The sequence below is a fragment of the Pelophylax lessonae genome (genome assembly GCF_965119305.1).
Source record: "Pelophylax lessonae genome assembly, chromosome: 6".
Lineage (NCBI taxonomy): Eukaryota > Metazoa > Chordata > Amphibia > Anura > Ranidae > Pelophylax > Pelophylax lessonae.
Window position 1 is genome coordinate 226037625 of NC_138773.1, and position 14729 is coordinate 226052353.

Consider the following 14729-nt stretch of genomic DNA (forward strand, 5'->3'; position numbering starts at 1 on the left):
CGTTCTGGGAGGGGGTGCGCAGCGCGGCGATCGTTGCCGAGCCGTGATCCTAGGACATGGAGCAACCTTGATCTTGGTAAAGAGCCAATGACATAGCTCTTTACCCATGTGATCAGCTGTGTCCAATCACAGTCGGTCACGTGTAAATGAGGAAGTGCCGTTTGTCGGCGCTCCTCGCTTCAAACTGTCAGAGTGTGTGGCGAGGAGAGTTGATGAGCGGTTCCTCCTCAAAGGGAGTCCAGGACAGGTAATCAGGGCACTGATAATCAGTGCCCTGATTACAGTAAAGAAAAAATAATGTCCATAAGTGACACCCATCAGTGACACCAACCAATGCCCATAAGTGACACCAATCAGTGACCCCAATCAGTGCCCACAGTGACCTCAATCAGTGCCCACAGTGATCTCAATCAGTGCCTATTAGTGATGCCAGTCAGTGCCCATCAGTGCCTGCTCATCTGTTCTGCCCATCATTGATGCACATCAGTGCCAATCAGTGCTGCCCATCAGTGCCCATCAAAGCCACCCATCAGTGCCTTTCAGTGCTGTCCATCAGTGCCCATAAGTGTTGCCCACCAGTGCTGCCTACCAATGCCCATCAGTGCCACCTATAAGTTCCCATCAGTGCCACCTATCAGTTCCCATCAGTGCTGCCTATCAGTGCTCATCAGTGCCACCTTTCAGTACCACCTATCAGTGGCCATCAGTGTGGCATATTAGTGCCTCCTCATCAGTGCCACCTCATCAGTGCCCATAAGTGTCACCTCATCAGTGCCCATAAGTGCCACCTCATCAGTGCCCATAATCAGTTCAGCCCGTCAGTGCCCATCAGTGCCGCCTCATCAGCGCACATCAGTGAAAGAGAAAAATTACTTATTTACAACATGTACTGACATAAATTAAGAAAAACTTTTTTTTAAAAAATGTTTTTGTCTTTTTCCTTTTTGTTATTATAAAATAAAATCCCAGTGGTGATTAAATACCACCAAAAGAAAGCTCTATTTGTGTGAAAAAAATTATACAAATTTGATTTGGGTACAGTGTAGCATGACCATGCATGACCACGCAATTGTTATGCAAAGTGTGACAGCGCTGAAAGCTGAAAATTGGCCTGGGCAGGAAGGGGGTGAAAGTGGCCTGTATTGAAGTAGTTAAGGTTTAACCCTCTTTTTAGTATGTAAATATTTTGAGTGTTATATAATAATAACATTCAATTTGCAAACAGGATATATCACTGAAGGACTAATCTTCCTGAGACCAAATCCTGTGTCCCTTGCGCAGCCTCAGCTATGCTTCTTTTTGGCCTGATATGCACATCTCTATACAAAATGTAATATTTTACTATCAAATGCGGTATGCTGCTCTAAACTTTTTTTTTCCAAATTCTAAATGATTGCATTTGTTATTTTGAACATCCAATTTAGAGTTTGAAGATACACTTATGTAGTTTAGCCAATAGTTTTCTGCATATTCCATCTCTGTGGTCTGTGTAACTGGGGCTGTGGCAGGGACATGTCCTTTGCCTACATACTGTGTGCCCAGGGCCGGTGCTAGACTATTTTGCACCCTAGGCAAAACCAGCTACTAGCCCCCTCCCCCCGAGAGAGAGGGGAGTTGAGGAGGGGCTAAGAAAGGGAGGCTGAGAGAGAGGGAGGGATGAGAGAGAGGGAGGGCTGTAAGAGAGGGAGGGAGGGAGGGAGGGAGGGAGGGGAGAGGCAGGGCTGAGAGAGAGGGGGGCTTAGAGAGGGAGGGGAGAGGGAGGGCTGAGAGAGAGGGGGGCTGAGAGTGGGGGAGCTGAGAGATAGGGAGGCTGAAAGAGAGAGGGGGGATGAGAGAGGGGGGAGCTGAGAGAGGGAGGGGAGAGGGAGTGCTGAGAGCAAAGGGGACTGAGAGGGGGGCTTAGAGAGAGGGGTGGAGAGAGGGGAGGGCTGAGAGAGGGGGAGCTGAGAGAGGGAGGGGAGAGGGGGGCTAAGAGAGAGGGGGTGAGATAGAGAGAAAGGGGAGTGAGGGGGGGGATGATAGAGACCCCTAGCCCTGTCCCTATCTGCAGTCCCTCCTCTGTTACATTGTCCCAGTCTCTGTCTGCAGATCTGCAGGCCAGGTCTGTGTATGATGACGGACAGTACCTTCAATGCCATGATGCCAGTCTGTCTCCTTGATCTGCTTTGATCCTTCCAGTTCAAGTGGCTCCCACAGCAGCCTGCACCTATTTCCAGTCTTCTGTTACAGCTCTGTCCCCCCAGTCAGCCTGTCCTCCGACTCCCGGTCTCAGGTTAGAGCGCAGAGGAAGCTGGAGCTGTCCATGCTCTGGAAACATGGGGCATGCTGCGCCCACTGCTTCTCGCCTCTTCGGAAGGGTGGGGTCAGGGGGGTGAGGTCAAGAAGGAGGCTGTGCCGCCGTGGAGCTCTTCTCCCAAGACTCTCAGACCTATCTGCCCTTGGCCAGCCACTCACTGATCACTGCCGTGTGGTGATAAATGCCTGGCCACCTGCACCCCAAGGGTGCTGCTGATTGCTGCCACAGACAGGGCCAATGCTAGACAGCCAGGTAGAGGACGAGATGCACTGACATGCTCTAGGCGCCCTCTCCTCCAAGTGGAGAGTTGGTAAGCCATCGGCCCACCTTTAGATACTCCCTAAGAAAAGACAGCAAGCTTGAAGGTCTTTAAGGGATCCTTTTAATAGTATAGAATATGTACATCTCGGGTCCTCTGGGACTGCACACAAGCTAGATTTTAATTTTATTTATTTAATTTTTTTTTTTTTTAAATAATTACAGCTAATTACCTACCTAACTCACACTATCGCAACCATCACTTTTTTCAGCAATTAAGGTGCCATTTTATAGTGGCTGCAAAGGCTGAAGGTTTTTTACCTTCATGCATTCTATGTATGAACATAAGAAAACTTTCACCGTACTGCTCCCCCACAGCCCCCCCAATACTCACCCAATCTCCCTCTTGATCCAACGATGTGCACTAGAGCCTCAGCTGTCCTGGGACTCCCTCTCCACATTGGCTGAGACAGCAGTGTGAGCCATTGGCTCCCACTTCTGTTAATCACAGCCAGTGACCCATTGAGGAGAGAGCGAAGGGAGGGACCGAGCCGCGGCTTTATGTGTTTTATGAACGCATAGAGCAGGGCTCGGGAGCGAGCATGCACCAGTGCTCCCAGAGCAAGCAGCTTGCTATTGGGGGCACTGGTGAAGGGAAAGGATCCAGGATAGCCAGCGGGGGACCCAAGAAGAAGCACATCGGGGCTGCTCTTTGTAAACCATTGCACAGAGCAGGTAAGTTTGACGTGTGTGTTTTGACGTGTTTATTATTATTTATTTTTTTAAAGCCGAATCTTTAATTTTACTTTAACTTGGCCATAGGTGGATTGAGATTTGGCTGGTTCAGCAGGGACGGGCCGAATTTCAATCCATCTATGGCAGTTCCAATTTTTGGGAATTCGACCTAGTGATCAACTCCCCTCGAATGGGACAGCTGGAAAATTTGTATTTGATCAGTGGATGCTAAATGACAGTTTCCTCCCTGCAGGCTTCTGTTTGTAAAAAAAGAGGCTGGGGGATCCTGGGTGATTTTATTGACCACATACAGTATGATTGTGAGCATATGTGGTCAATGACGTCATCTAGCACCTCTGGCCAGTTTGCTGACCTTCAGCATCCAGACTGCAAGCTGTCATTTATGGCAGTAGTGCAACAAGAAAGGATTGTTGCAGTCATCAGGGTGTGGCTCACCAAGATTGATGATGGATGTACATCACTAGACAAAGTGATTGACTTTGTATTTACATCAGAAGAAATTGTTTATTTATTTATTTTTTTAAATGTAAAGGAGTTTTTCCCGCTGTCTGTGTATAATTATTTTACTTTTTTTGTGAAGGAGTAACGAGGGGTGCTATGTATGTCCCACTAATTCACAGGAGAGAAGGATGGATATCTGGGTCCCCCTTATTTTTAAAGAGGGTTTCCAGATTCCAAAAAGTCCCATACCCTTTCGTAGACCCCCACATCCACCAGTCTAAGGGTGTGGGGGTGAGGTCTTTGTCCCAATTAACAAGTCTGGCTAAGGGCAGTCATATACGGTGCAAATTGCTTTCCTGCAAGCACCGGTTGCTAGAAAGAAATTCACTTGATCACCCCATCAACACAGGCAGTGCTGACTGGGGAATCAGCAATTGTCTTCGCCGGCGGGGGCAGACAGGGAAAATAGTGATTATTGCTTGCGCCTGATAACCGGAAGAGATTCTGGCAGGCTGGTTGTACCCAAGTTGATAGATCGATCAACTTAGTACATTCAGCCTGCCCATAAATGGTTTGAATCTCTACAGGTTCCTGCTGACCCGGTAGAGATTCGTACCATGTATTACCAGCCTAAGGAGCGAGTGCACACTTGCTGTCACTCCCTTCCCTGGCCAGTCAGGCTGCATGCCCTGTTAAGGGTTTGGAATGGGCTTTGCTGTACATACTGCTTTTATTTAGGTTGAAGCCATTGTGAACAAGACCTCATTTAGAATGTTGTGGTAGGAGACACCACATGACTGGGGCTCTTCTTGCTTTTTTGTTCTATCAATTCTTGGCTTTCCTGGTGCTCTCAGCATACACAGAAGTCTGGATGTCATTAACAGAAAATTTTTACCTTTACCCTTCTACAATCAGAAGTAGCCCATGTAGGTGGACATTAGCAAAGTAAGTTAATAAACTCTCTGCCACTTTTTCCTGAGGTCGGATTCTTATTTTGACTAATGGCAGGTGTTCCCATAAACGCTTCAATGTTCCCAGGGTCACCTGAATACCTAATTAAATAGATTCACTAAAAATATCACGGTTTTCTTATGACTTGTAGCACCCTACAGGTAGGTGCTAGGTAAATGCATAGTGGGCCTTGTCTGCTTAACAGTAGGGCCGTGTTTCTTTTTGCAAGGTAGGTTGTCATGGTTTCCAAGTGTGTTTCCTGAGAGTGGAGTCTCCCCACTGGACTTATTAGTGGTTTCTGATAGGGCAGTGGAGGAAACCCAATCAGGGGACACATCCAGGCTTGTAGCTACCCCAGAAGGCAGATTATGCTGCAAAGGATTCTGGGAGTGGGTATAAGTTTGGGGGAAGTGCGTGGCACGGAGTCTTTGGCGGGAGCAGAGTCCCAGGAGGGAGAGAACTGCTGTCTCTCCTCCTGTCTGAGGAAGTGGATGTCTCGGGGTGTCGCCTGAGAATTCAGAGAGAGAGCTGAGTTGAGCTGAGGGGATCCGGTGTGCCGAGAACCAGCAGAGAGTGAGAGGGGGTCCAGTCCCAGGAAAGCCTACACAGGTCGTGAGTACTGAGGATTGCCCCTGGGGGTCTGCCTAAAGAGTTAGAGGAGACCACTCCGGAGGAGGAGGTTCTGGGATCCATTGTCAGCTAGCTGTAAAGGGGGTACCTTGGTTTAGGACCCTGAAGTAGTAGCGGCGTACATAGTCAGTGGACACTGAAGAGCTTAAAATGTAAAGGGGGCGCCTGCGGTTTGGGCCCTGAATTGTACAGAGCATCAGTTGAGAGTTGCAGCTATACAGAAATTCACAGCAAGCTACCTCCAGTCAGTGCCAGGTTGGAGAGAGTGGTCAGAGACTTTGCATTTCAGCAGTGTCAGTAGTTCTATGTTTCACAGTCCTGAGTCTTTTGGACCTAGAGTTGAGGATTCAGCACTTCAGTCAAGATACAGTGTGTTCCAAACGTCGGTGAGCGCTGGCTAGCGTTGGCTGGCGTCAAGGTAGCGCTAACAGACATTTTTCCGGATAAAGTCCCAAATTGTATCTAGTTAAGCCTAAAGGAGTATCCCACTCATCCCCTTCTCCCATCCCCTTTATCTACAATAAAACCACAAAAGAAAGATGCCGTAGTTGTCAATGTCTCAGTTCTCACACCCAGGGTCGCAGCTCACATGGGTTGGAGAGGTAACCGGTAACGATGGCAGACCCACATCAGGCCACAGGCCTGGAAAACTTGCTACAGACTCAAAAGGCAACACAATACAGAGCCAGATGTGTAGGGTTCATTTGGCTACTGACAGCTTCTTCTCAGACGTAACCTCACCATTTTATACTACTGGGATTATTATTAGACCTGTAGTAAAGATCTACTGGATGCAGATAAGTTTACTTTGAGCGAAATAAGACTATCTGCTTTAGGTTCAGATACTGATCTTATTATCTTTTGCATAACTTTCTTCATAGTATCTGCCAAAAAAAGTGGAAATAAGTTGAAGGTTTGCCAAGTTGGAAATCCTGGAAGCTGATTCCAGGATAGTTTCTCCTCACTTGCTCTGTGAAAGAGAATGTAGACTAGTGAAGGGAGGCTGGGAGATGGGTGTAGCTAGGACAATGCTCTAATGCCTTATCAGGGAGATAACAAAGACACATCTCATTTCTAAACTGGCCATACACAGATAGACAAATCTGACTAAGTGGTTATTATATTCTAATGTCCCGTACACACGATCCGAAAATCGGACGAAAAATAACGCTTGTGAAAGGATCGGACGATAATCTGATCGTTAGTACACAGCTTACAAGAGGCGATCACGACAGTTCGCCCGAAATTATCCGGTCGTGCAAGCATAAAAATTTTGATCGTATTATAACACATCGTACAATAATCGTATTATCAGTATGTTGTTTGTCCGAATAAAATGGTGAGCAGTAGACAGCGCATGAGCAGTAGACATCATTTTCCCCTCACACGCTACAGCGTGGTTACGCATACCGGAAGCTTTTGAATCATCGTCCGAGAAAATTCGTATCGTAAGTAACCTCTCCCATTTGCGAATATAATTGAGAGTTCCTAGCAACCAAACAAAAACGGACGGAGAGTCGTCCGATTTTCGGATCGTGTGTACTGGGCATAACCCCGCACCAACGGCTGTAATACCCAAACAGTGGCTGTATCTGATTGGTTACAGCCATTGCTCAGCAGACAATTTTCTGCCCAGCTCCTTCGGTTGGAAAATGTCAGGTAGGAGAGTAATGACAGGTCCACTAGCTAAGCAATTTTCAGCTGGTTTATTGGGAATGAAACAAAATTCACATAGGAGTTGATTTACTAAAACTGGAGAATGCAAAATCTGAATCAGCTCTTCATAGAAGCCAATCAGCTGCCAGTTTTTTTTTTTTTTGTCAAAGCTTAATTGAATAAGCTGAAGTCGGATGCTGATTGACTACCATGCACAGCTGCACCATGCACAACTCTCCAGTTTTAATAAATCAACCATATAGTGTATTGACAGCTCTATTCTCTTCTTATTCTCCTGTTATGTAAAGGATTTTTTTGCAGCATTATATTTTTTTGCCATCGGTCCACCTCATAGTAACGCTAACAGTTGGTCCTTTATTTACACTCCTCTGATTGAGATTGTGACAGCATTTGCTCCATGTCTTTGCTGTTTATTTCCATTCTGCTTATACACACTTCTTTATACAGAGGATGACTGAATCCTGAACAGACCACCTGGATTTGGCTTCGTTGATGAAGTCAGGGATATGATGACTGTGATACATACGTTCCATAGTGGTTTGAGGGTTAAACATGAAGTAGTGACATCAGCCAGTGATAGGAGCCAGATGGGAGCAGTTTGGAAAGGGGGGCAGGTTTGGAAGGGAAGAAAGAGGGCAGGTTTGGAGAGGAAGAGTGGGAGAGTATTTTGAACTGCTTCTCATTTGGGCTGGGATTGCAGGGGATTGGATTTCCCTTTTTCAGTCCTAGCTGCTCCCTTCGATCTCTGCAGCTGGACCTCTCACCATCTCCATTCCCATCAGTCCTAGGAGACCAGGAGAAACCTCTGCCCAGCAGAGCATCGCAGAAGTCTTGACTGAAGAACATGACTGGCACACACGTGTGAAGCTGACAAGTTACCTTCTATCTCCTCTTCAGCTCAGGGGTATGCAAGGAGGGGATCTGGGAATATTGTAAAATCCTATTAATACAGAGAAAAGCTTAGAAGCTTTCAGTTATTTTATTTTAGTAATAATATTAGGTATGGGTGGTGCTCATATTTTAGGAACAGTTTATATACCTTATATATATTTATTACAAATGATAAAAAAAATTAAACACAGAAGGAAGTGCAGCTTTGCCGGGGACTATACTGCCTTTACTGGAAATATATATACTAAGATAGATAGTGTGCAGGGTGACAGAATGAACTGCAGTGTGTGGCATTGTTACACAGATGGGTGGACAGAGTGCAGCAATGTGATATGGGCCACTGCTGGATAAGGGAGAGTAATGAAGTGATATGTTCTTACTAACCCAACACATAATTAAAGTCATAACGCAGGATTATAGAGGCAATGTGATACCCAGGCTTGCAAAGAGAGATGCAGGGTGATTCTGAGTAGTAAGGCAGTGAACACAAAGAGATATAGAAGAGAGATAAAGCATAAGACAGAATGCTTTTATTTTATGAGTAGTAATAAGGAACCTAATATAAAAAATAGTACTTTGCTTTTGATTTAATACTAAGCAGTAACAAGCAAAGTAATATGAAAAAAAGTACTTTGCTTTTGTCTAATACTGAGCAGTAACAAGGAACCGAATGTAAAAAATAGTACTTTGTCATAGATTGATTGAAATGCATGAAATGCAATGGTCTTAATTTATGAAGACTGGAGCAAAACTTGAGCTGTTGCCGGGAGCAATGTATTGAATAACCTGTTTTATCTGAAAGTAAAATGTCATTGGTTGCCAGGGGAAACTGCTCAACTTTTTCTGCTGTTTTATTTGCATTGATCCAAACAGACCCCCATGTGTTAATGGTTAACAGGCAGGCTCCTGGGGACGTATGCAGTTAGATGTGTGTACAGCGGGCCCCTCAATGCCTTTCTAGTGTGGGTGTGTCTGGGTATCTAGGAATTAGGTCAGGCTATTGCATGATAGTAAAATGCATTCTCCCTTTATGGTGTTGGTGTTACATGTTCTGTGATCTGCTGCTGTTTGTTAGACTACTCCAATCCACATCTGCTTCTGTGTTCATTCCATAATAGCATGTTGCTTTTATAGACTTTTTGTACTCCAATTTGTTTTATATGCTTTCAAGTGATCATATCACTGTCAAGCTACCATCACCTTTTCCATAATAATTTTCATCCTGTTTTTAGGTAGTCCTATGTCATGCTTGCATTGATTTTCTGCGTTTGTGTTTTGTTCTTTATATGTATATTAATGTAAGTCCCGGTTCACACTACCGCGACTTGTCAGGCGACTTGGCCGTCTGACAAGTCGCGGTCCATTCAGTGCAATTGGAACCGTTCTAATAGGAAGGACTCAAGTCGCTCCGACTTAGAAAATAGTTTCTGCACTACTTTTGACCGAAGTCGGAGCAACTTGCATTGACTTCCATTATGTGAAGTCCGTGCAAGTTGCGCCGAAGTCACGGTGCACGGCGAAAGTCGTGTCGCCATAGTGTAAACCGACTGTTATGTGAAGTCCGTGCAAGTCGCGCCGAAGTCGCGGTGCACGGCGACTTTACTAGTCGCCCTCGAAGTCGTGTCGTCATAGTGTGAACCGACTGTAAGTGTTTTGTTGCTTTATTATGTGTACCGTAAGTCGCTATGTTTGTTTTTGGTATGTTAAAAATAGGTTTCCAAACCCTAAAAATATAAATGTTATATTGTAGCTTACCAATCCTTAAACGTGGTGGCTGAATTTGTTTTCCTATTTTAGGTTTATTTTTCTTTATGTTAACCTGGTGATTTGGCCAGTTACACACTTCCTCCTTTAGGGTGGCTCTAGAGTAGAAAGGGAGTCACCCTTGTTCAGCAGCATTGTCAACCTGTGGAGATGGTAGGGTAATGCACTAGCAAACTTAGATGAACTTACCTAACACATTAAAGCTGAACTCCACTAACAAGTTTAAGAAGTTACAGCAACAGTTTTTTTTCTTTTGGTAAGAAGGTTTCACATAAATGAATAAAAGCTGACCATTTTAAACACCCCCATCAGTGTTAGATGGTTTGCCTAAACCCTTTAACTACCAGTTTTGTTGGACAGCTTGGTCTATTAAAGAAAGTTGAAAAAAACTTAACTTAAACAGTTGGGGAAAAAAAAGCCTAAAAAGAGAAAACAAATGCAGTCACCACATCTAAGCGTTGGTAAGCTGCAATATATAACCTTTTTGTTTTGGTTTTCATTTTCTTTAAAGTGATTGTAAATGATTCATTTTTTAAAAGTAAAATAACAAACATGTTATACTTACCTGCTCTGTGCAATGGTTTTGCACAAAGCAGCCCCAATTCTCCTGTTACTGGGTCCCCTGCTGGTGCTCCTGGCTTCCCCATGCTAAATGTCCCCCTAGCAAGCCGCTTGCTCTAGGGGCACTTGTGCTTGTTCTCTACTGAGCCCCCCTCTGTGTGTCTATTGACAGACAGAGCACAGCCTAGCCCCGCCCCTGCTTCCCCTTTACTGACTCTTATTGCCAGCAGCAGGAGCCAATGGCTCCTGCTGCTGTCTCTGAGCCAATGTTGTGGGAGAGAGCCGAGAGAGCTGCTGCTCTAATGCACATCACTGGATCAGGGTTCGGGTTCAGGTAAGTATTTGGGATGTGAAAAAGCATTAATTCTTCTGTGCTCGAGTAGTATGTGACAAAGGATAAAAATGATCTTATGTGGTCTTTGTAGGCATCACTTTGGGTCTTGCCGCCCCCTCAGGACCAAGGGTATTCAAATATACTGAAAAACAACAAAAAGAGAGGGGCGCACCGACCTTGTGCATTACCACTAAAAAGGTTTATTAAAATCTGAAAGCAACATACATCGTTCTCACAAACAAATGATGATTGCACACATGTAAACACAATGGAAACAATCATCTCCAAAATAGCCAGGACACTCCTGTGGTGCTGGATGACATGCTGGTATCCACATATGTCTGGCTTGGCTGACACTGACACATTTTGAGGGAGGACCCTCTTCCTCAGAGCCAAAAAGTGCTAATAAAAGTATTTAGGAGGGGCTGGGAGTGGTACTGCATGCAAAAAGTTTTTTACCTTAATGCAGGGAATGCATTAAGGTAAAAACATTCTGCCTTTAGAACCACTTCAAGCTCATGCAATACGTATTGAGCTGAACTTTGGTAGACATATGTATATTGGACTTAGTAACTGTTACAACAGTAGTGATGTCCACTTGGGGTCATTGTTTGTGACTCTCCAACTGTTGCTATCAGCAACTATAGAACCAAAGATTTCCTCCCAAAAGTAATAATAATAAAGATAAGTATTAGATTTTACTTCAGTAAACATATACAGAATTTACAATCCCTAATGGTTTACTTATCTTGTTAGAGTTGACATAATCAATAACACTTCTAAGATGACATCAAGCCAGTCATACCAATTCTTGATGTCAAAGAAGTTTACCGTCTAATGTCCCTACCATAGTGATTGCATGACAACAGTATTATATTTAGAGAGATATACATATTTTCTAAGAAAGAGGCTTTTGTAGTCTGCCAAAAGCCTATGATAACCACGTAGAAAGTATGATTGTATGGGCAGTGGTTCCCAACACGCATACCAGGGAATACCTATTCATCAGAACACCAGGACACAGGTGTAATGGAAAGCCAGTTCCAAGGGATGTATTCCAACTTTGTGGGTAGCCTGGTGGACTCAATCATCTGTTGGCTTGTTATATTTCTTGGGGACTTCAGTGGCAAGATATCCCCAATTCTAACCCCACCACTTTTCCTGCTCCAGTAGATTAATTCTTCACTGGTCACACTGGACATAAGTAATGACAGACATTTTACTGGCTGTTGTCTGCTCAAACATTCATTTTCTCAAAAAATGATCTTGACCTAGTTATTACATTTTACAGGATCCGTGGACAAAATATGAGCTCATACACAGCCATTCGTTCATTGTGTAATTGAGTTTGCCTTTGTTTACCTTTAGTGACAGTTTGCACATTTCTAATTTGACGGAAAATTTACTTGCAGGTTTGTGTGATCTGTAAAGAATTATACAATACTGGAATCCAGACAATTGCAATTCATAAACAGAATGATCCTTTGCAGATTGGACACATTTGCAGGCAGATATGTAAGCAAAAAAAATTAAAGTGTGCCTGGTGTGCAAACTGATTCAGTCCTCACTGTTTACCCATATTTGTGTGTTTTTTGGTTAAAGTTTGTTAAATACAGAAGATACTTTCTAAAGCAAGAAACTGTAGGAAATACAAGGTTCAAAAGTTGCACAGTTGATTAAAGCACCAGAGAAAGCAACTTTATTTTAGCGGGCATGCTCTTCTATTTTAAAGATGTGCTAAAACCACAAACATCCTGTTTATATGGACTCCAACATATCCCCAACTTACACCGAAAAATATTTTTTGATTTTTTAATGGAATACACTGTATGGGTTGATATTCATGCTGACCATAAGCAATGAACGCACACATGATATGTAAATCATATAACTACAGCGTGCATAGATGGAATTCAAACAGAAATTGGCTGGCTCTAGGTGTGGTTTTCCACCATCTAAAATCCGTTGCGTTGGTACCAAAAAAAAAAAACAGTTATATGTGTCACATTTCAAAAATCGCGCCTTTCATACTGGCATCGTCAACCAACTCTGCAAATGCTCAAGTCTGTTTGCCAAAAAGACCACACCCATACAAGTACATTTGTCCTGTTAATATCATTTGAGTCTTGCAAAACACAAACAGTACAGAGGTAGAAACTAATAACACTAATTACCAGATTAAGTTATTATTATAAAATAACAAATTAACAATAGTATGTTAATAGTGCTATGATATGATCATTAGTATTCAAGTTGCTTAAGATTTGTGGTGCTCTTGCAATAGGCTTCTATAATTATTTGAAATGAATATAATTATAATAACGTGCTCTTGTGACATTGGAAATCTTAGCATTGATATGCAGAAATGTTCCGTTACTTGTAAAATACTTCTTGGAGCAGAAAGGGTAAGCAAAATCTTTAAGAGTGGGGTCAAAACAGACCCTTCACCGTTGACCAATACAGGCAAGAAAGGTAACTAGATACCTAATTTCTTAAAGGGGAACTCCAGTCAAAAGATTTTTCTTTAGTTTTTGGATAAAATAGCGTGGGGACCTCCTTCAGATGTTTTTTGCTGTCTTTGTTCTCATTGGGAAGTTTTTCTCCCACTTCCTGTTCCAGTGACACACAAGTAAGCAGGAAAATCCTGCCAATGAAGGCAAATAAAGCATTTGGAGGTGCCAACTTGTATCCTCTCCAGTAACAAAACATTGTAATGCTGTATGTACTCATTGAATCGCTCATTTCCTATTTCTGTGCCGAACGCAGTGGTAATCCCCAGTAGGGAAACCCCTTCTGGGGGACTTCCTCTCACTTTCTGTCATGTGTTGACAATTTTTTTCTGACCCTTTATACAATGGCCCCAGAGTGCATTACAACCCCATTTTCCCTTGCAAGCCTCCAAGAAATGAAAAGAAATCCTGAAAGAGAGCTTGATTACCTCCCCCATGTTATATGCAAGTAAAAGATCAATGGCTCCCTTCTGTTATGGGTCCAAACAGTTTTGACATGTATGTAATAAGAGCCAAATGATCACTCAGAAACAAGAAGTTTGCTTTGGGTGGAGTTATGGGCCATACACACTATACAATTTTCTTTAGATTTTTTCCTTCAGACTTACCAAAACCATATAATATGAGGTCAAACCTAAACACTTTCAAATTGTATGCAATCAGGCAGGCCCTTGCACTACATAGAAAAGGTAAATCTAAAGGAAATCTGACAACAAAAGTTGTATAGTGTGTATCCAGCTTTAGCAGTCAATAGTACATTGCTGATCTATACGTTGTAGTCATAAATTACACAAAATTTAACAAAATGTTAATAAATAAGATAATTTTTTATTTTATTTTGTGATGTACTGTTGGGTCCAAGTGATTAGTGTTTAATGGTGTCTCTGTACTCTTAACCTAAACAGAAAGAGTGAAAATGTTTTTTTTTTAAACTAGTGTGAGCACTGGTAGCTCAATAGCACCAATGAAAAAGAACTGCCTGGGGGACAAGTAAAATACCTCTCAACTGTTACCCCCACCATGGACATGTTTTTCTATTCTCTATGGCCTTAAATGTAAATTATTTTACACTTCATTTTTATATTCATTTCTTAATACATAAGGTAATTGTAATCACTTCCACTAAAAATCACACTAGTGTTTGATTTCGCTGTCCAATTGTGCTTGTTACTTCACGTGTTTTTTCAGTTCCTTCAAGAACTGGAGCTACCTGCAGAACCCATTTCCTAAACAAGTATTTCTCTCCCCAGTTCACCATAATGAAATTTACATATTGTAATGCAATTCATGATTATTTTGCCACGCCCGTTTTCTGCAAGTAGAGGCCCCGGCCGAGCGCAAAAGGATAGGTCAAGGTGACTTTTGTTACATAAGTGATGGGTTGGAGTCAAGGAAATCTTTACTTTATGCCCAAGTAGCCATGCCAACTTTGCATTTAAAAGTGCTAAATTATACCACTGCCCCAACTAGCCTACAAATAAAACAACTAGAACAGCTTGCGCACAGCTGTTTCAGGTTTGTTCTTAAGCAAAAGGGTCCATGAGGGCCATGTTGCCCATTTTTACACTCCCAAGATTTAGTAATATAACCTATAAATAAATAGATTTTATTAATGTTAACGGTCAGTGTTAAATCGTGCAACCACAAAACTGCAAGCTGC

At 43.0% G+C, this 14729-nt stretch overlaps 1 protein-coding gene across 1 annotated transcript in view; it reads left to right on the forward strand.

Annotated features, from left to right (window-relative positions):
• The first annotated feature begins 7679 nt into the window (after positions 1 to 7679).
• The window catches only part of COL6A3 (collagen type VI alpha 3 chain), a 130821-nt gene continuing 123771 nt past the window's right edge, over positions 7680 to 14729 (forward strand). The window contains exon 1 of the mRNA XM_082262044.1: positions 7680 to 7913. The gene's annotated coding sequence lies outside the window, so the exon portion shown is untranslated. The remainder of the gene's footprint in view (positions 7914 to 14729) is intronic.